We start from the raw sequence: 23,773 nt of genomic DNA on the forward strand, positions 1-23,773 counted from the left end.
ATAAGACCTCCTCAACTCACAGAGTCAGAGCTGACGGGAAACCTGCATACACACACTCGCGCGCGCACACACATTCAACCGACACAATTTTTGGCTGTTGTTATTATTATTTTATTTAGTAGTGCTAGTACTGTTGCAAACTATTGGGGCCGGACAATTTTGCCAAAATGTATATGATATTATATATATATATATATATTATTATTATTATTATTTTTTTTTTTATTTATTTATTTATTTATTTATTTTTTGTCGAAAACAATACAAATGTTTGTCCAAGAACAAATAGGAAACATGACATCACAGGCAAACATACACCTATTAGCTTTGTCAATATTAATAGGTCGAATTTTAAATAGGTCTATTTTTCCCGCTGATTACAGGGTAAATAATCTGATCTCCCTATACTTCCGCTCTGAGAGGGGAATACATTCTAGGAGGATAATGTTTTATCACAACAGTTATTTCTCTTTGGTTTAAAGTTTAATGAAGTAGTCCTTTTTGACTGAAACTGTTGCAATGAAGCCGGGGTCCAAATCCTAAATGTCTCTCTACGCTTTCCGTAGGGCACAGTGTCGGTTATAAACTAACAGTTTTTTGCATTCATGTTGTGCATTGTATGTTTAGAACCATTTTTAATCAGCTATAATGTTTACATTTCTCTTTCGAATTAGTGTCTAATTACTGTCTGGGTGAGGAATTATTAGTTTTATTATCTGTGATGTGCACTATGAAGGGACACGACCCGAACTCCTCCTACTGTCTGACCAAGGGGAATAGAGCATGTTAACAAAAATAATTTCTTTAATTTTAACATCTAAATTAAGACTTAAACATTTGAAAGAAATATGAGAATTATTTAAACATCACCTACATTTTTATTTAATTTCCTCAATATGAAAGGTTATTTTACACAGGGTCGTCACATGCAACCTAATGATACCACAGCTTGTGTAATTTTACTCTATTATTTGTTTTCTACTCACCACTTTATTGCAGTAGACTAGTCAAGTAACAAGTTTCTCCTGAACTCACGAGCCATCGTTTTTAGTGGGTGTCACCACAGGGAGGCACTACCCTCCCATTGTATGCGTTTCAAGCCTCCATCAGTCAGACACTTCTCTTCAGACAGATTGTGAATCAGACATTGAGTGTAAAGTACAGTCACTTGTGTATGTGAGAAAACACCAATTTACCACAATGGAAAAGCTAACTGATTGTTTCTGTTTGAGGTGTGATTGATCTGAGAGGTTACAGGATCAACAGAGGATGTGTTAATTATGCTGTGATTGCAGAGTGTCTTTGGGTAACTGTCAAGGTCCCAGACCAAGTGGAGCCACAGACTGTCAACCATCAGCGAAGAGAGTCTGTCCTGAGTGTAGTAACAGTCAGTTTACCTTTGTTACAACAAAGCTAATGGATAAAGGGATAGGCACCACTCTCTATTAGGTACCTAATACTCTATTATATTTCATCAAGATTCTATCATTATCAAGGTGTTTTTGTGGGAATTTATCATTTCCAAACAAATGCAGTCAAAATGTTACAAAAGTACTCAGGCATTCAACATGAACTCTCATAGGGACGTGATCTTACATGCTCAGAAAAGAGGTACAAACAGTGTAAATGTACCATTAAAGGCACAATTGTGGTTTTAGAGGCCTGCTGTGTTCCCTAAATGTACATTACACTGTCTTTCCAGAAGAAGGGAATATTTGAAAATGTTAATTGTAGAACTGTGTAAAATTAACAAAATATAACAAAACAAGGAAATATAACAAATGTCCTGTAGAGGAAATGGAGCATATGAAATCAGCACAACTTACAAATCTACAATTAATGTAGAATATGGACCAATAAGGTCCCTAACTATATGCACTACATATGTACCACAGTGACTGTTTTTCTGAGAGTATATGTGCAGGTTTGCAGAAAAACAATGGACCACATACACCTTCTCTTTTTATGCCAACAGTCATTTTGAACTATATTCCTAGTAATATTTCAGGCTGATCTCAAAGGGAACATATACAGGAGCATTGCCAGAATTTGTACAATATGTGCTGATTATAACTGGGACTTTTCAAAATTCAGAGAATGTTTCCTCACAGTTTGCTAGCTCTCTGGTCTGTTTACATGCTCTTTGTATACAGCTCTCTGTAAATGAGGAAACAAACTAAAAGTCTTGGTCCAAACTAGCTCTACATTTCTCAAGGATATCTCCAGACCTTTTCATTATGAGGTCACGTCTGGCCTTAACTAGTCCCCAATAAGGTGTTACTTTGTGAGGTCAGCTGCAGCCCATAAATAAACACAGAAGTACAAACAAGCAAAAGTGCCAGCTTTTAATGCCAATCACATTGTGCCTCCGCCTTTAACCTGTGGCAGTGAACACACACACACACACACACACACATATATATATATATATATATATATATATATGTGCTCTAGGGCAGTAAGCACACATACATCTGGAGCAGCGGGCTGCCATCACAGCCTCTGGGGTGAAAGTGCTTTGCTGAAGATTGCCTTAGATGCTGAGGGAGGAGACGTAGGGAGGGGACAGCTGTCAGTGCAGGGGATTGGGCCAGAAACCCTGTGGTCCCATGACGGCCCCTGTATCAATATCAGGAACCTAAGCAAACTTAAACACGTTTATTTAAGACCTCTTTATGTTTGTGAGGATGTGTGTGTGTGTGTAGATAATTTACATGTATTAACACTAGAATGGCCAGGTTTCCGTAAATACTAGAACCATGCACCGTGGTAATGTTGAATGTCCAATATTTGCATGCGTATTGATGACATCATACAGTATAAATAAATATATAAATAAATTAATTTTGACATAAAATGTCAGAAAGACAATAATACATTTGTATTAATGATTATGTATTTATTGATTATGTTTAATGTGCAGTACCTGTTGGTATACTATTGCAATATACGGATACATGGGCGACATCTGGGAGGAGGGGTGGGGGCAAGGTGGGGCATTTGCCCCTCTACCGCAACCCACACCCCAAATTTTTCATTAAATCACTTTATTTTGGGAATGTGGGCCATTTGTTACAGCCATAAAACAATTCCCATCACAGAGCAACACAAGGGGTGCAACCGAATAGTAACAATCTATAGATTGGCCACAGATTTGTTTTCCTAGAAATTAGCCATACGGAGAAAGGCGCATTGGTAGCTGAATAGAAGTGGCTAAACGACCCAGTACACTGGACGACGGCTTCTTTAAAAAGCCATTTTTGTGATGGAAAACCACAGTCTGAACAGACAAGTTTCACAGAGGTGCCAGTTACCCGCCTTACACACCCTTCTGCTCCTGTCTCGACCCCAGCTACTCAGCATTTTGAAGAGCTTAGCTATATTTCAACTTGCTCACTGCAGGCATCAGAACAAGATCCAATTCATGGCATAGCACACTGTCTGAACTTTATTGAGAGTGGGCCGTATCAACCAATAATTTTATTTCCAGTAAAGGACGGTCGAAAGTTTAAGAAAGAATGTTTTAAATTTACATCTGGCTCGAATACAGACCCAGAGCCCCCACCCCCATACACCCATGTATATATACATATAGATTTACAGTGAAATAAAAACTATTACAACAAATATCATTTACAAATCACCGGCAGATATAAAGAACAATAACACTTAAATATATTCATAATGCTTAAATGGTGGAGTGGAGCAGAGTACTGCTTTCATATTCTTTGCTTTCATGTGATTCGCACAAAATGATTCAGTCTTTTGTAGCTAATTCAACAGCTTAAAGTTTTTACAGGATGCTTTCTTTCTGAGGTAAACTATAGCCACGTTGTCAAGGCAACGACTGACGCACTGGAAGAGCAATAAAAACAGCTGCCTTGGGGAGACGAGAGATCAATCATAATGTAAACGATGAAAATGACCTGGTCTTTCCTGGTTTATGTGCTCAGAACACTTTTGTGATTTGTAATATTAATTTCAAAACAATGTTAGACAAAAATATGCTCTAATATAATTAAAGTCTGGCGGCGCAATGGTGCAGCAGGTAGTGTCGCAGTCACACAGCTCCAGGGGCCTGGAGGTTGTGGGTTCTTGTCCTGCTCCGGGTGACTGTCTGTGAGGAGTTGGTGGGTTCTCCTCGTGTCCGCGTGGGTTTCCTCCAGGTGCTCTGGTTTCCTCCCATGGTCCAAAAACACACGTTGGTAGGTGGATTGGCGACTCAAAAGTGTCCGTAGGTGTGTGTTTGTGTTGCCCTGTGAAGGACTGGCGCCCCCTCCAGGGTGTGTTTCCGCTTTGCGCCCAATGATTCTGGGTAGGCTCCAGACCCACCACAACCCTGAATTTGATAAGTGGTCACAGACAATGAATGAATGAATAATTAAAGTCACAGCTCTTTGGACATGGGGGTTTAATTACGTGAAAGTTATTATATCTCAAAATTTTAAAAAGGTCAAAATGACTGTCTCTGCCTTTCTAGTGTTAAATATAATTAGTGGGACTTATAAATGCACGAGTGTATACAGTACATGCAGGGAAATATAAACACCCTATATCATGATATAATAAAGAATCTATGACTGTTATATAACATTAACAATACATGTGACAATAATGTATGTACGTTTGATGTTTTCATTGCTACAGATGGATTACAAACAGAGAGGAGGTTAGGGGTATGGAGTTATGTATTAAAGGTGTTTTGCATAATCAGAAGTCTGAGGAGTATTTGAATATTTCTCATTTCAGACAGGACAACTCTGCACACTGTTACAGTCACAGAGAATAAACACACACACACACACACACACACACACACCACACACACACACACACACACACACACACACACACATATTTTGTCCATAGCCATGACTGAAATATTAGCTTTTAGAATCCAGAAGGTATTATAAGAATTTTTATTTAATTTAAAAATTATTAAATAATAAATAATATACAAGAGCTCTGTTCAAAATAAATTCTTAATACATTCTCTGCCTTTAGGTTTCTTCATTACTTTTCAAATATGAAGCATTCTTGGTATTAGGTTTAGTGTAATTTCATCCCCAGCATTTTCCTTAGTTACCACTGAAACGATCATTGTTCTGTGTTTACTGTTCTAGACATGACTACAAATGAGTGTGTTACTATTTTATGGCAAATATATCATAGCTCCATGTTTGTTTGTAATATTTTGAACAACCCATATTCCTTTTACATTTTATTTATCAAAGTTCATGATCAATAGATGTTCTCCAAAATGTAAAGGAATAATTATTTTTCACGTTCTGTTTCTTTGACTTTTCTTCTCCTGGAAAGTTACCATTTCATACGTAAAACGCATTGTATTAGAACAGTGCCATATACGACACTGTAATTACCTACAGCAAAACTGAGTATACAGTACCCATCAAACGTTTGGACACAACTTCTCATTAGTCATTGGTGGAATAGGGCTAGGGCTAGTCACTGTATAGAACTGTGTACCAGCCCCTACCTCTGCACGACGATAGTGATGGTCTCAAACACATTAAGGAGGTGAGCAGTTCAACAAATTAACTCTTGTCGAGGCCACAGCTGTTCACTGAAAACAATACCAGGTGACGACTTCATGAAGCTGATAGAGAGAATGCAGAGAGTGTGCAAAGCTGTCATCAAACAAAAGGAACCTACCTTGAAAAATCTAAAATATAAAACAATTTCTTTTTTTTAACACTTTGTTGTTTACTACATAAGTCCATGTGTGTTCCTTCATAGTTTTAATGTCTTAAAAGCAAAGAAAAACCATTGATCAAGAAGCGGTCCAAACCTTTGACTGGTACTGTGGAAAAGGCCCAAAACCCTCCCTGAGTGGGTGTGTCCAAACATTTGACTGGTACTGTATATCAACAAAGAGTATTATTTTAAATGTGTTAATGGGTGGCCAGCAGGACACTGACCACTGGGTTTGAGAACAGTTTCTATCCTCAAGCTGAGGGCTTCCTAAATTACGACCACACAGACTGACCTCCACTTTCTAACACACTTGCCCCATGACTGGCCATTTTCTCTGCTACACAACAGGGTCAGTCCCTCCACCATTAGCTGTGCTCTTTAGTGTGTTAAATCTCTTATAAATAAAGGGTCACACAAGGCTCTTGGCTGGTACATAGGGTGCTAGGAAGACAAATAACAGGTACTAGTACTTTAAGATGTCGGATGGTGGCGCTATAGCAGCGTATCATGCATTTGGGTCCATATCTGAAACACTATATGCACACACAGGTTTTGCTTATATTAGATATATAAATATATCTTAGCATAACATAATTAAAACTCAATTACGACTTGTTATTATGACCTAACATCCCATGATAATGAATTTGGATCTCATCTTTATCTCATATTATGTTATAATGAGAAGAATGCACTCTCATTTAAAGTGCTACATTATAAAAATGAGATATGAATTCATATTTGTTAAATGTTCTCATAAATTATGGGCTGTATACATACCGTCACTATACAAAAAAAAATATTTATCCCCAAAATAGTAGCTTTACAGAAGAAAGAAGAAACCTACATAATTTTCATTGGAAGTCAGTACAAAAAGATTATTTGTATTTCTATTGATATATCGGTTGTGAAATTTCCACACAATTTGAAGGTCAGCTACTGTGTTCAAATAATGTAGCAAACTAAAAAATCAGCCTTGTACACAAACACAGCTCTTTATATCTACACGACCTCTAAGAATTAGCACATATTATTCATTCATTCAACCATTGTCTGTAAGCGCTTATCCAATTCAGGGTCGTGCTGGGGCCGGAGACTACCTGGAATTATTGGGCGCAAGACGGGAACACACCCTGGAGGGGGCGCCAGTTCTTCACAGGGCGACACACACTCACACATTCACTCACACACTAACACTTACGGACACTTTTGAGTCACCAATCCACCTACCAACATGTGTTTTTGGACTGTGGGAGGAAACCGGAACACCCGGAAGAAACCCACACTGACACAGGGAGAACACACCAAACTCCTCACAGTCACTTGGAGCAGGACTCGAACTCGAGCTGTGTGACTGCGACACTACCTGCTGCGTCACCGTGCCACCCAGAACATATTATACTCTGGATATTTGTAACATCGTTATGTTATGATACGTTATCTCATAGATATTTCATGTTCACTAAGTTAGCTCCTGTCCAAAGGTGGCACTATTTCACAAAATCCAAACAAACTCACTGTTACGCAACTGAAGAAGTGTTACAGAAACAGCACTGTCAAATATCTTTGAGTGCACAAGCACACAACTGCTGTTTCTAAATGTTGGGGCTCGGGTTAAGTTTAGAGATAGGAAACATTTAAGGCTGATTAAGGATGTATTGGATTTTTCTCAGTGGTGGAAAAGGGCTAATTGGGTGCAAGGCAGGAACACACCCAGCACAGGATGCCAGGCCATCACAGGGCATCGCATGCTCCCACACTTACAGCTATGGACAATTCCACACAACTAATCCAACCTACAAACGTTTTTTTTTTAAGCTGTGGGAGGACACTGGAGCACCCAGAAGAAACCCATTTAGAAACAACGCCTCACAGTGACCCCAATCGTGGAATGACCCCAGGACCTTGTACTTGAGTAGATATGTGGCAGGGATATTACCTCAAGTGCATCTGTGGCAGCCATGTGAATGAGTTTACACATTTTACGAGTGTCTGTTATATTTAGTACACATTTTATGAATCCTGGGAATGCTCTTACATTGGTTTCCTATCAGGTTCTAAAGGGACCCAGTCATGGTCCACTGTGACCCCAACGCTACGCTAAGGTTGTGTGTAAGTGTATTACTCTGCAGTCAAATAGGTCTTTATTGTTGTCATAGCTCAGCTGCATGTGTAGTGCTGTTTCGTCTCGTGTCAGATTCCCTCATCAGAACCATCACTTCTGTTGGAAAACAAATGCATGACTGTAATCAGTTTGCATCTTGGTGTAGTGCACAGATGCTGAACTCCTGCCTTGAGCTGCTTTCTGCCCCGTTCAGTCCTTTCAAGGAGGATCCCTGTCGACTGCTTTCTCCCCTGTTCCACTCATGCCACAAGATTATTGTACACAGGCTATCGATCGCAGGGATCTCCTCCATATTTGATGAGGACAGCAGTGTCTAAATGTTTCTCTTTTCTCCTAGTACCTCTGTAATGAGCACTTCAGGGATAGCGGAGCAGTGAGTGGGCACCCGTTTGTCTTTGATTCAATATAATGATACTCATGGACTTCATCCCCTGGTACCTGCACCAAATATGCATTTATCATCTGTCTACAGCAGCAGCAACAGTCCTTTATGCTCCCAAAGCCCACTTCACAGAGAATGAGAGAGAAACATTGATACTGAAATATCTTTACACACAGCAGGATGGCTTTTGTATGTATTTTATTTATTTATTTATTTGCACATGAAATCTAAAACATCATAAGTAGATACTCTAAGTATCTGTGTCTTTACCAGCCTCTCTCCCATTGCTGCCTTTTATTCCAGCTCCCAGTTTCTAATATTCATTTATGATTTACAACCCTGTGCTTTTATGTGCAAATCAGCTCAAATATTAAATCATCCAGAGCATAAACCTAAGCATTACTATTGTAGTTATATAATTATAAATATGTCATAAATTTGTCATACCATTACTGAGACTACATAATTATATACTACAATATAACCAAACATGAATAATGCTTACACTCCACTCACCCATGAAGACTCACAAACCTATTTTCGGGGCAAGATGGCACTACAATTAGCTGACACAAAACTCCAGGGTACCCTTGTGTTTAATCTCTGCTATTTATGTACCATGGCCCTACAGTTGAGAAATGCTGCCTCAGTGCATTAAACCTTAAAAGTTTTTATACATCACTGTTATAATTACATAGTGATAACTATGTCATAATGGCTTAATACAGCAATACCTAAGTTGACATGTTTATTTCTTTTTTATTGCAATTCAACAAAGAACACTTGTACTTGATCATAACTGAAATGCAAAACTTCACTGTTTTTTATGTAGTTTTGACAAAACAACAACAAAAATAAAGTTCATATGTAATAAATAATAAAAGAAAAATTATCTTAAGAGTTCAAGAGAAGGTACACGTCAACCTCTTACACTAAAGGCTTATGAGTTATGAGTTATTCATCTTAATGCTAATTATTCAGAGCCAGCTATAAATAATAAGGTAAATATTAGTCGAAATGTCTATCAAAACTGAAATGTATGCATGTAATGTGTTTACATTTTTACAAATAAAGTTTATTCTTTACTCTTGGATGAATATATAATCATATGCTGCAATTACACAGTGAATGACTCTACAAACACATTTAGGAATGCTTTCCACTCAGAGGCTTTATTAAATTATTACAGGCAGGAGATGGCAATGTGTTTGAATTCACTCTTCACAAGATCACACCATCACCACTCACAGGATTCCACAAAAAAATCATAATACAAAGAATAAAAAAGAATGATAAAACAATAACACAGATAAAAGTAATACATGGATTCAGAGAGAGTTCCTAAATTTGGCAGAGCATAAAAACCCAGAGGAGGTATAAACCCAGTTCACTCAGTCCTTTGCACTCTAGAAGAGATGATGGTGGAAATGGAGGTGAGAACTGTCAGTGGAACACCTCTACAGCCCCATTTTCCCATGCCCTATGCCTCTTTAATGCTACATCTCAAAAAGGTATATGCATAGGAAAAAGGAACAGCGAGCACTGAGGCCGGAGCACACCTCCGCAGATCTGGAGAGACAGAGAGAGGGGTGAAGAGAACACTATTCATTTGCAGAACTTTAAATCAAAACAGTATTAGCAGAGCATCTCTGTGCTTAACATGAAAATTAATTTGTGCCTAAATTCTGCATTGTTAATATGACAACCAGAAAAACCCAGTGACTTGTCTGATGCAGTACGCACACAGAGATTCAGATGGAAAACACTGTACTTCTTCTTCAATAATTTGGCACAGTTATCCCAGATTTATAATCATTTTTCTCTCCAGAACATGGTTTGTATTTACATTTAAATAATATGACACTGACAACACGGTTTAGAGACTCTCTAACACCACTATGGTGCAAAGGCACAGCTGAGAAACAAGTAGGTTTGCTGTTCAGCCTTGGAATATTACATTTTAAAAGCACTTATGTAATACTACTATAACTACATAGTTATAAATATGTCATAACTAAACCCTTATTATACAATTGAATTACTCTTTGCCTTTATACTTTCTAAACGGTTTTATCACAGTTAGTTCAGTTAACTATATCAATTCAGCTGAGAGTTGTTTCCTCTGAGCTTAAGGGAATAATTCTATCAGCAAAAACCCAGAAGACTGAATCTGAATCAAGCTAAATACCAAAGCCTGCGTGCTAACAGAGAGAAAGCAAATGAAATATGCTTACCTTTCCCAGAAACTAGGGCCAACTCCTTGCAGGAACCACTCTCTTGAGAATTTATTCCTCCCCAGAGACCTTGAAGATGTTTAAGGAAGACAAAGTAACTCTTTTCTCCATTGGCTTTCAGCACTCTCTTCCTCCTCCTCCTCCTTCTTTCTCTTCCTCCTCCTCCTCCTCCTCCTCTCATTCCTCCTTCATTTGGGGGCTTCCACAAGCACCTGCACCTCCCGGAAACAAGCTCAAAGCACAAAACAAGCCGACTGTAAACAATATCCACCGGCAATGGGCGGATCCCTGACAGTGTAAAGTGTGATTGGCTAAGGTTGAGGCTAGGGTTTGGGCTAAGGCCCACTGAAGTCCCGTTCCTCAGGGAAGACTTGTTGTGGACGTCAGAAACTGAAGCTTCGGGACACAGCGTTCTCTGATGGCCGGGAAGTATCTTATCTCTCAGGGTCTCTCAGCCCTCTCTCCCAGACCACAGAGAATCCCTGCTCTCATGCTTCAACAAAGCTCAAGGTCTCAGGCAAGGCCTCATAGAGGAGGATGGACATCCACACACACACACACTCACACACACACACACACACATATGAGCTCACAAAACGTTTAGGCATGTCAAGGTTACCGCACCACAGAGGGAAATACAAGCCACTCTGCCGTCAAATTATGGCTTCCATATGTTAACAACAGTATGTTGCCAAGCCTTGCTGTAAATATTCCTAATCAGACTCCAGTGAGGTATTTACTGCTCTGAAGACATCCTGCATGTTAGAGATCTACATAGAGGAGGGCTTTGTATAGTGCTGGTTAAGGTCAGGGACAGATTAAGTCATAAAAATCAAAGCTGGCTGAACTGAAATACGTTGTGTATCTGTGAGGGTGATATGCAGGTGGTGTTTGATGGTGTACCACTGGGTTGCTCTTGCCTTTTCCTTTGTCAAACACACAAGCTTCTCCTCAGGTTTTTCTCAGAGTTCAATGGGTCACACAGGCAGGAAAGCTCCACTTCAGCAGCTGTTTTGTACCAGATACTGTAAATAAAGGGTTATTTAGCAATGAAGGAATCAGTTTAAGTTGAGATATACAAACGTTTAGTAATGGTACTGTATGGAACCTAATACTGCTAAATTCGACTCTTAATTGCTTTTCTACCAGGCAAATCTGGTGCCTGTCCCCTAGAACCAGGTACTTTTTCAGTCCCTGCTTGCGCTGGGTTCAACACATGCCACGTAGGTACTAAATCCTTGGCCTCATGGTTAGAAGACTGGGCTTGGTACCAGAAGGTTGCTGGTTCAATCCTCAGGATTGGCAGGAACATCCATGGCTGAAGTGCCCTTGAGCAAGGCACTGAACCCCCAAACACTACCCGGGCACTGGGGATGGCTGCCCGATTCTCTGGGTGTGGGTTCACTCAAAAAAATAAATCGTTGGAATAACGTAATCTAATTAAGCCACACATTTCCATCTAAACTAATGGAGAAGAGAAAGCAAATATAAACTTAATTACTTCAACCAAAGCTACATTTGTTGACTGAATGCATGTATAAAATGTCAGTTCAATTTAATTGACCTTCACTAAAATAAATGTATTTGTTTTTGTGCAACAAGCTTCAGTTTTGTTTTTACTAGCGACGTTTAATACAAATTATATACAATACGTTCCATTAACAAGTACAAATATAGTTCAGTCTACTTCTATTTAATATGAACATGTAATTTCCATCTAACTTTTTTTACAGGAAGCATTCAACACCCCCAGGATAAGCATTTGAGTCGTTCGGAGAATTTGTTTTGAAAACAACAACGTATAGCCAATTCATATATGTCTGAGAGCCATTAATGCACACGGGCAGTTAAAAAGTGTTTTTGGTCCCTCTTGCAAAACTATTTATTGTAGAAGCATTAGGAACTGAACCTTTGGTGATAATCTTTGCATCAAGGTTCATGATGATCTTTTGGAACACTTCAAAGGTGTTTTTCAGTTCTTGTGGGTAGTGAAGATTGAGGCAATTTCAGGCCAAACAACAGAGCACAGTCAAGCGCGATGTTCGCCAGTACATGGAGGATCTCCACATCTTCAGTGATGACACCAAACTCCCAATAACTGACTGCTCCATGTGCATCTGTGTCCTGTTGAAAAGCATTGAATGTGAAGAAATGATTTTTTAGCAAACACAACACTATTTCTATCACTGTTATATTATCTATCTGGCTTGCTTCATTCACTCATACCAGCAACAAATCATGCCACTGGCAAGGAACTGACTCTACTTGTAGATATCATTCTGATGTGGACAAAACACTGTATTAAAGGCTACAACTGGAACGGTATAAGAGCAATGGAGTTTCAACATAACACATTTATCCAAAAGCAGTAAATGTTATTATTAAATATTCCTACATCCCCATTTCCAAAAGCTGGGACGCGGTGGAAAATGTAAATTTAAAAATAATGCACTTAGGTGCAAGTCATTTAAATCATACATTTTCAGTTTTTTTGTAAATGGTCGCTGTGATGCTCAGTGATTCTAGTGTTAACAATGGCCCTAAAATACATCATGGTGTTTTTCAGGATAATTCACTTTATGAGAAACAGCTCAAATAACTAAAGTTTCAGCTGAGGTTATACGTACCTCTGACCACTTTTTTGCAGAGCAATATATACGTACTGACTGGTACATTTTGGTGCCGATTTCAGAAACAAATCTCACAGGGGGTGTTAAAGAGTAACGCACACTAATGATTTTTCTATTGAAACTCTGGTTGACGTTAGGATTTTTGAAGCTGTTAATCGTCAGAGTTAATTTTATGTTAACGTTTAGAATAATTTGGGAGCGCCCATGATGACTGTCAGTTCTCGAGTGAGCAAAGCAACTAGATAACTATTGCCTCCTGTAACGTAGCGTCTGGTACATACAGGTGAAGCTATATCGTTTAGTCTGGTGGATGGAGCAGATTGTGTGCTACCAAACTAAAGGTTCCCATAACCTGTTACCTAGACATATCGAGGAACGAGACGTGCTGTCTACTGACTAAATGATTAAATCGCATGAGTGATTTTTTTAAATTACGTGTCTTGCAGTACATCGTCGTCAGGCGTCACCTGAGCAGATACGTAGCTTCAGGTACGTTTTGTAGCCTGGTGGCTAATGAGTTGGCGCTAGCAAAATAAAAAGTTCAGTGTGTTTCTGTGGCCGTAACGATGTACATTGTAAACACCTTCGCTCTTCTTATGTTACAGGAATGTGAAAGATGTCGTGGCTCCGTCAGTGTATTGAAAAATAACAGCGTTCCTCTGTTGCTAAGGTAACAGTGAGACTATGGCTGTGTCTGAAACTTGAAGGTGGGTGCCTTGACCTGTTAGTGCCTATGTAGGGCCTTAGAAGGCAGCATTGAGATAAAGGTATTTGAAACCAACTCCCTTTTGGGACACATTCAGTAGGCATTCATTCATTACCAAAATTCAAACAGCTTACATCTAGCTCTCAGTGTACATTTAAAAAGTGGCCAAACCGAGTTTTAAATTGCATTAATTAAATATTGGATTTGGGACACTACTTATATTATATTATAATTAAGTATACTTATAACATTCATACCGTACTGCTTAGCTTGATTTGGCAGCATTTCTTCTTCTATTTACTATTATTAATAATAATAATAATAATAATAATAATAACAACACATTTTGTTGCGCATTTATAAATAAATAAATACATATTCTGTTGGAAGGAAATAAGTTAATAGGAAAAGAGGAGCAGAATCGTTTGAAAAAATAAATCTCTTTAGAAATGTAACATTTAGACTGTACTTTTATCGTAGTTCCACACGTTTGGTTTTGAGTAGGCCGTTAATCAGTGCAACACCGTGCTTAACGGGAGCAGGAGTGAGCAAGTGAGCGAGTTTGTAATATATTTATGTCATGTTAGTAATGAATGCTACATATTTATATGAGATTAGTATGAATTATTAAATGTGTGCTGAACTTTTCAACGCTGTGTTCAACTTATATTCACTGTTAATGTTACAGCAGTATGTTTACACACGGGACCGTTTCCCTCCAGTCCACCTTAAATGCAGCCTTTAAATTACTCGTTTTTGTCCATTTTCACATGCTTTATACAATTGTTATGCTCTTTAAACGTTGTCTATAACTGATAATCACATCTCACAAACTTTTGCTGCACTCAACTTCACATGTAACGTTAACTTAAAACGAGTGTGACCAGAGCTGAGATGGTGAAAAAGAGGACAAACGTCATGGGGGAGGGGGGGGGTAGGTACATGAGCTTTGCCTGACGTAAACAAGGACTCCTGACGTGCAGACTGACCAATTAAATGTTTACAGAGAAGGTTATCGACCAATAACCGTAGCTCTACAGTCAGACCGTCCAATCAGAAGATTTTAGGCTACTTCACCACGCCCCCTTCTCACTCAAGCGAACCAATCGGAGTAGGGGAGGGCGGGACTAGTTTGTGAACGAAACGCTTCTCGAAGTTCTATGTAAGCTCTAGAAAAACAAAATCCCGGACGTTTGTGAAATTCCGGCCGGACATTTATCTAAAAAAGAGGATATGTCCGGGTAAAAGAGGACGTCTGGTCACCCTATTAAAATACTTTAATAACATCATTTAGTGTGTATGGTGGACATTATTTTGTTTTTGCGTGTTTTCATAGTCACTTTCGGTTTGCGCATGTGTGAATTTTGTGCGTGTGCGAAAATGCGCCTGTGTCTGCTTGTACTTTTGTTTTGTTTGCGTGTTTGTATGTAAATCGTATGAGTGACTTTTTAAATTAGCTACGTGTCTTGCATGCATCGTCGTCAGGCGTCACCTGAGCAGATACGTAGCTTCACGTACGTTTTGTATCCTGGTGGCTAATGAGTTGGCTCCGTCAGTGTGTTGAAAATTAACAGCGTACTTCGGTTGCTAAGGTAACAGCGAGACTATGGCTGTGTATGTTTGTGTGTCTGCGCGTGCTTGTGCGTTTGTTTGCGTGTGTGTACATTTACGCGTGTCCATGTATTCGTGTAGTGGATGTACGTACGTTTGCTCGCGTTTGTACGTTTGTTTCTTGTGCTCTCGTATGTGTGCGTGTGTACGTGTTTGTGAACGAGCCCGTATGTGTTGAGAGTTGATGAAAAGTAGTCTGTATATATTTATCCGTATTAAAACCACAGATCCCATGAATCTGCCAAACTATTCACTACTGTAGTCATAAGAATGTGTGATATGACCGGAAAAAAACCTGGTATGAAAAAGGATAAGGATAAGTGCCTGTTCCTTGATATATTTTAAAATTCATATTTGTAAAGCTATGGTTATAACATGGGCCATTACATTCATACATTTATTTAGAATTATTTGCAATTGGAGTAGGCCTTGTATAAATTTGATTAAGCCCCTTTCTTGAATTGAGGTAAGGTCGTTGATTCCTTTACAGTTTTCATAATATCATTCATGGAGTAAAATAATAACAGTATTGCATGTACGTGTTTGTTCAGCAGTGATTAGTTGGTAGCGTAATGATGCCTTGAAGTTGGCTAACACAGAGAACAGATGGCGATTAAATGTTGGTTAAGTGTGTGTTTGAGAAACAGATATTTCCCCACCATTGCGTTACATGGTAGTTGTAGGCTCCTGCTGTATATATCTTTACGTCTCTGATCTAAGAGCAACTCTAGTGCCAAGATTAATGCAGTAGCATATGACATTGTCTCGACAAGTTTAGCTACTTGTTTTGCAAACCAGCAGTAACATACAAACACTGGTCCAACAAATTAAAAATGCAGTGTTTGCCATTTTTATGTTTTTCAATTAAACAAATAATTGTCATATTCTCATTATCTCTTATCTGTTTCTTACTGTACAAGATAGGTACGCAGACAGGTGAATTAATGGCAAACACTCATTCATGTTATTTGGTTATAAACTGTGTATGTGTACATTCTCAGTTCACACAAGCCGACAAATGCAAAAACAGAATAGAAATGCACAGTATATGCAACTTTAGTGTTATAGGATTTTACCTGACACTTTTGTGGAAATGGACCAATTGTAATCATTTGATGTAAATTTGTGTTTTAACCCTCTGGGGTCTAAGGGCATCTTTTAAAGCAATGATACATAACATAATACCCACATGTTTCATGTCAGAATTTTCAGAACAATCTCAGCTCTGTCTGTAATGAAGCCCATGTGAAACTACTGCACTGTGTGAAGAGATAATCTGGCCCTAAACCTGAAAAGCAGGAGTCTGATTTTAGACATTCTTCATATCTCTTTTGTGAAAACATACCTTTACTCTTGTAGATTAATTGTTTTGGCAGATGATGGACACACAAATCCACTAGTTAGATACGGTGTGTGGCAGAGGACAAATTTCGCAACCATTATTCCTAGCCGTGTAGCTCCATATGTGAGTCTTGTACAATCTTGCAATAAGATGCACTCAAAAGAACAGACTCTACACATTCAGGAAATGTTGGAATCATATTTCTGAATTGTACCATCAAAGATATTAATACAAACTTTGAATTATACATGCTGGCGAATCTGTCGAGCCCAAAGGGTTAATGTTCTAACTCTCTGGGCTGGTTTCCCAGAAGTAGATTAATCCTAGTCTTAGACAAATAGAAAATTTAAGTGAAGATCTCTACTAGAGACAGTGTAGTGTAGAAATAGGTTTTTCTTGGAAGAATTGCATTCTTGGATGATCTTGGATTCCTTCTATGTTCTAAATCACCTAATGCAACGAGCTGGGACTTTATTAAGTAATGTGCTTTATCTCATATATCAATAAATATATGTATATCCTACGTGTAGCACTGAAATATGTTTCTGTAGCTGAATCAGGTATATCACATTTTGGTGCCAGCCTGGGTGTGTGAACTTGATTTTACTCTGTTAAAAGAACAGTAATAAGTTGAATCTACTCAAAAGAACTGAAGTAATTTGTTGCTTCAAACTAATTGAGTAATGCTAACTTAAGACTGAAGTTACAGGAAGTTCAAGAGGTGCTATTACTCAGATTCAGCAGTTACTATCAGTTGAGAAAATAAACTAATTTAACAAATGTTAACTGAACATGTTTCTTAATACATTTCCCCTCAATCTGTAGTGAAAGTGAGAAGAGTATATATTTAATCACATGAGACTACCCCAACCCTGTAAACTTCCTGAAGCCCCTGACGCAGCTTATAGGACAGAATCAGAATCACAGTTAATATTTAAAATGTTCAACCTGTTGAATCAAAACTATAACAACCCTCTTTCCCACATGCACTTAAACACTCTATACTCTGTGTTGTCAGGTGGACGTTTCAGTTAAGGTTTAGTGTGAAAAATCGGAGCAAAGTTATATTGTGTAATTACAACAAAAAAACATAATTTTGTACCCATTTATAGCCAACACAGTGAAAACAACAGTTTTTTAGAAGTGCTGGTATAAATTGTGAAATTTTAAGTAATGAATTTTGGGAAAGACAACATCAGGGTTTACCCATTAATTGTTGAATGTCGTTATGCAGAATGGTTATTACCTTAGGACATGAAACTTGACATTGAAATTAGCTTATTGCCTCACTTTAAAATGTGAATGCGAATTTTAAGCATCTCCTCTCAGGATTTCATATGTGAGTAATCAAGATTCACATTACAAACATTTTAAAATATAAACAGCTGTTGTCCCTTGGAAAATTAACCAGGCTTTATAATACAGTATTTCTTTTAAATGCAGTTCACAAGTAGAAAGTTGTATAAAAACCACTACTTAAATATTTAAATTTAAAATGTAATTTATTTTGTGACCCTCAGGTGTAAAACATGGCTGAAAAAAGATAATCTCATAAACCTGCACAAGAGGACAGAATGGAGGAGGAATTACAGCTTGATATCGATCAAATAATGGCTGATTTAGAGGAGATGCTGGTAATTTGTATGAAAATAACTACTGCATCAAACAGTATTTCACAAAATCCTTCTCTACATGTTCATTTTAGAATTATGTTGTTTCCTTGTTATAATCATTAATTTTGTTCTTGCTAGAGTCACTAACAATGAAATTACAGCAAAATCAAAAAATGTATTTATGAATTATTTAGGAATTGAATAGTACTGTTATTAAGTATTTATGCAACTTTTGCAAAATGCTATTTTCTGAAATACCACATTGTTCTACCTCTTAAATGTTTATTTCTATGAGTAATATAGAATGAAGAAGCAGTTGAACCACAAACCAAAAAAAAGGACATTTCTCCAAAGGTGCGCTGGAGAAAGAGAAATCAAGAAGGATACTTGGTCTAAAAGATGCGAAAACAAAAGGTGGGAATGTTTTGATGTTTTTGATCCTTTGCTCTTTGGGAATTATTTTAGAACTCATGCGCACAACGAAGGTGAAGTTGAGTGCAGCAAAAGTTTGTGAGATGTGGTTATCAGTTATAGACAACGTTTAAAGAGCATAACAATTGTATAAAGCATGTGAAAATGGACAAAAACGAGTAATTTAAAGGCTGCATTTAAGGTGGACTGGAGGGAATCGCTCCCGTGTGTAAACATACTGCTGTAACATTAACATCAGACAATGGCAGCTTGTAACTTTACCTCGAGGTGTTTTGAAGAGGTTTGTATGCTCCTTGGGCCGATGACTGCTGAAAATCTCCAGCGAAAGCCAAATGTGCAACAAGGAAAACTTATCTGTGAGAACTGGGTCGTGGAGCTGTGCTCAGTCAAAAAAACAACAACAACACATGAATACATGATGATTAAACAGTGCCCAACTTTACCGCTGCCGTTGTGGTTTTTCACGGGGGAGCTGGGCCAGTGGAAAAGCAACAAGCTTTAAGCGTGCAGAGCCGTGCCGAGTCGAGTCAAATAGAGCCTGACCCATGCAGTTAAAAACCACCATGAGTTCTATGTATGGATTTAATCTATTAATCTTGAAGGTACTTTATAATAGTTCTAGAATGTGACACTTTCTAAAGAGATGTAAACAAAAACATTGGCTCATTTCTATCATTTTATTGCAGCTGCTACAAAAAGTAAACCATTCTGTGGAACATGAATATGTTGAACAAAGCTGAGCATCATGACTGTTGTTTGCAGGACATTAGTCCTCTAACCTACAGCCTTGGACTTAGCCCAGAGTGATTATTACCTTCTCCCAAATTTGAAGAAAGGCTTCTGTAGAAAGGCATTTTTTGAATAAAGATTAAATGTTATTTATTTATTTATTTTTCAGGTAATTGTAAAGCTGATTGCTAGATCTACCATTCATTCATTTATTCATTGTCTGTAACCACTTATCCAATTCAGGGTCTGGAGTCTACCCAGAATCACAGGGCGCAAGGTGGGAACACACCCTGGAAGGTATAGAAATCTAGGGTGATTTATATTGAAAACTAAAAATAGAATAAATATAATTTTACTCATATGTGTTATACTCATAACTGATTTTCACGTGAGCAGCAGGGTGGTGCAGCAGGTAGTGTCACAGTCACACAGCTCCAGGGACCTGGAGGTAGTGCGTTCGAGTCCGGCTCCGGGTGACTGTCTGTGAGGAGTTTATTGTGTTCTACCCGTGTCTCCTCCTGGTGCTCCGGTTTCCTCCCACAGTCCAAAAACACACGTTGGTAGATGGATTGGCGGCTCAAAAGTGTCCATAGATGTGAGTGTGTGTGTGTGTGAGCGCGTCGCTCTGTGAAGGACTGGTGCCCTGCTGCAGGGTGTGTTCCTGCCTTGCACCCAGTGATTCCGGTAGGATGCGGACCCACTGTGACCTTGAATTGGATAAGCTGCCAGTAAACTCAGGGGTTATAGATTATTTTAAGTGGCTGCATCTAAACTGTGGAACAGCTCATGTAACATAAAGTCTTCTACACTTTTAAAAAATAAACATGCTACAGAGGTTTTTGTTTTTGTTGTTTTCTTTTGAGTGATGCCATAGAAGAACCACTTTTGGTTCCATAAAAAATATGTTTGTTCAAGAGATGTGTGAGTGTGAAGAACCCTGCAAAGGTTATAAATCCATCACTTGATCATTTTTTTTCTACTCATTTAAACATATTAGCAAAAACAGTTCTTTGCAGTGGATTACAGACTACGTAAATGCAATTTGTAACAGCTTTAAAAGAACACACCACAAGATTGATCTAGTTGAAGTGGTTACAGAACATGAATAATTGATTGATAAATGAAAGAATGACAATCCAAAATGCAAACAGTGGAATTAGGTCTGGGCTATTTCTTGAGGGGATATGGGAGCTTACTTTCATTTGCTCACTAACATCTACTCAACAGCTAACACCTCGTTGCAGACCTATAGCATCGGCTTGTATTCTCACAGTGGAAATATGAAAGCATTAAGTGCTGCTTGGGGACAGCTTTGGTGATGTACAAAGCAAGTACAGGTCTATTGTTGTTGGCTAAATGTACAGAGAGTGTAAAGGCCTCTTCAATAGTGCAGCAGTGATCATAAATTCTGGATATGTACCTTGAAAGAACAGTACATTCATTTCTTCACAAAGCAAGGTGTATATCTTTTTAATGTTATATACATAATGTATACTGAATGGTCACAGGATCAGGAACTACTACCTTGTACACACGCTCATTGTCAATTTCATAAGCTCCACTGATAGTACAGGGGCACTTTGTAGACTGTAGTCCATCTGCATGACTTCTTAACCCCATTTCACCTTGCTCTTCACAGGTTGGGACCCGTACAGGACCACCACAGGGCAGGTATGATTTGGCTGGTGGATCATTCTCAGTACTGTAGTGACACTGATGTGGTAGTGGTATGTTGGTGTGTGTTATGTTGGCATGAGTCAGACACAGCAGTGCTGCTAGAGATTTTAAAGCCCTGCATGTCAAAGCTTAACTGAAAATAGTCCATCAACCAAAATTATCCAGTCAGTAGCATTCTGTGGGCAGCATCCTGTGTTCACTGATGAAGGACTAGAAGGCCCCCAACACAGACTGTACATCAACATTTGAGCTACTGTCTCTGACTTTACATCTACAAAGTGTACTATCGAGGTATGTGTCTAACAGAGTAGACAGTGTGTGGACACGTTTAAAACGTTTAAAAACTCGAGGAGCACTGCTGTGTCTGATCCACAGGTACTAAGACATTCTCTTGAGTGTAAACCCACAATAATAGTTTTTCAGTGAGTGTAGCAGGTCTATTTTATATGGCTTATGTGTTGGGAAAAGTCCTGTTATTCATTTATTTGCTGTTGATTTTCTGGGTATTTGGTTGGATTCATATATGTTTAATAATTTAATCTCTTCAGGAAATGCTCCTGAAAAGTGAACTAAATATATTTATTTAATTCCCACTCAGTAGGAAATGTAGCAGTGTTTACATTAGATGGTAACTCTTAGTGTCAAGGTCACACACGCCTCTTACGCGTTATACGTTCATTCTCTCCAGGCACCAGCCACTTTAAATAAACATTTCTAAGATAGTTGTATCAGCCTCTTTGTACCTATGACATATGATAAAAAAAATTACAAAACCACTGAGAGTAGAAAACATTTCCGAATTTCTTTGTAACTCTCTTTGCTTTGCTGAGTGCCTCAGTGAGTGTATTATAATGAAATTCCCAATTTAATCAGATGTTGGAGGGCTCGTGGGGACTGAATTTTTGGCTGTATTTAGCATGCAGCATTTTATTTTTTATTTTTTTGGCACTTAGTTCGGCAGAATTCCAGACCGAGAAATCTGCAGAGCAAGGCAAGAAACAACACTGTCAGTGAAGTGAGACCATCACCCACATTGCCATCTTATCTCAGAAATCATTATATCAGGCATTTGAAGCAGCAATCAACCATTTTCTCCAGCGATTCTTCTTTACACACTCCCCTGGATATATCAGAGATTCTGTACAATCACTGTTAAAACATGGCCGCCACAATACCGGGGACCCGCTCCGTGGATCAAAAGCCAGTTCTCTATAGGCACAAAAAAGCAAGTTTCTGTTTAAAGAATTAAAAAAAAAAATTTTGGTTGTAAAAATGACAAATTGCTTCTTTAAATATTAGTGTCCATGATTTCTCTCTCACACATGTTTTTTGTTCAGTTATGGATTGATTTGTAGCATTAGAGTAGACCATAGCTCTGAGGCTGCCTGACACGTTCAATAGACATAAACATTTAATAGATCCCAGCACTACAGGCACTAATTAAAAGCTTTATTTATTCCCAGTCATGCTGTGTCCAAGACTTACAGCTTGGGCATATTTTGAACCTGATTCAGCCTTGTGGCATAACTGACCCTGAGGGCTGCTACACTGTTTTGTCTGTAAAAGTGGGCGTGCTGTTCATTTCTGCTTTTCACTGCTCTGTGATTCCTTCTTAAATGAGTGTCAAACATGTAAGTCCAGCATTGTTTAGAGGAGACAGAGAGGAGAAATATTTCATTTATTTTCCAAGGTCATAATTGCCAGAAGACAAACACATTTCAACAATTTAAAGTACATTTATAGTAAAAAAAAAAAAAAAAAAAAAAAAAAAAAAAAAAAACAGAAAAAAACTAACCTGATGTTCTACATATTGAATTGTTCTGGTTTCTTTTCCCTGAGGGTCAGTTATAATAATTGTATACAGCAAAAGCAAAATTTGTAATTCATGTTTACACAGGTATTCTCCAGCCCTTCTTCATCTCTCAGAATTCAAATGAGTGTGTTTGTTACATTGATTATATTTATCTGACCTCTGTTTTCAGTTTGATCTCAAAATTAAATAATGTATATTTGACTAATGGCGCTTTTACACTACATGGTACCTACTCAGCTCGCCTCAGCACTACACTCATTTTGGGATCTGGTCCCTGGTTGCTTTAGCACAGCACACCCCTGTGAAATGTAGCTGGTGACATCACAAAACACTGTTACTAATTGGAACCGGAATTTTCGGAAACTGCAACAATGGCAGCAATAAAGTTAAGTGCTGTTTACACATCATGTACTGTTTTTTTTTGTGTTGCTCATGTGTTGTTTGTCATCACCGTTCAAAAAAAATAAAAAATTTGAAGCATTTTAATTGATCCATGCATCACAGAGTGCTGTGTTCAAATGATGTAGTAAACTACAAACTAACCAAATGTTTTTCCTTGGACAGCAACAATTTATCTTTGGGACTGAACACAGCTGTAACCATTTATCCAGTTCAGGGTCACGGTGGGTCCGGAGCCTACCCAAGCAGGAACACACCCTGGAGGGGGTGTACACACACACACACACACATATATATATATATATATATATATATATATATACACACTCACTCCTTTTTGAGGTTCCAATCCACCTACCAAAGTG

General features: G+C 38.3%; 2 long non-coding RNA genes across 2 annotated transcripts; one reads left to right on the forward strand and one right to left on the reverse strand.

Annotated features, from left to right (window-relative positions):
* Positions 1–9,119: 9,119 nt before the first annotated feature.
* On the reverse strand, positions 9,120–13,156 carry LOC136705801 (uncharacterized). Its single transcript, XR_010804089.1, has 3 exons — positions 13,084–13,156; positions 12,366–12,580; positions 9,120–11,481 (listed from the first exon to the last, which is right to left on the reverse strand). It is a non-coding gene; the product is annotated as an uncharacterized lncRNA (long non-coding RNA).
* A 5,106-nt stretch (positions 13,157–18,262) lies between these two features.
* Positions 18,263–22,880, forward strand: LOC136705802 (uncharacterized). Its single transcript, XR_010804090.1, has 4 exons — positions 18,263–18,379; positions 18,662–18,772; positions 21,159–21,190; positions 22,150–22,880. It is a non-coding gene; the product is annotated as an uncharacterized lncRNA (long non-coding RNA).
* The last annotated feature ends 893 nt before the right edge of the window (positions 22,881–23,773 follow it).

The sequence above is a fragment of the Hoplias malabaricus genome, chromosome 8, assembly GCF_029633855.1.
Source record: "Hoplias malabaricus isolate fHopMal1 chromosome 8, fHopMal1.hap1, whole genome shotgun sequence".
Classification (NCBI taxonomy): Eukaryota; Metazoa; Chordata; class Actinopteri; order Characiformes; family Erythrinidae; genus Hoplias; species Hoplias malabaricus.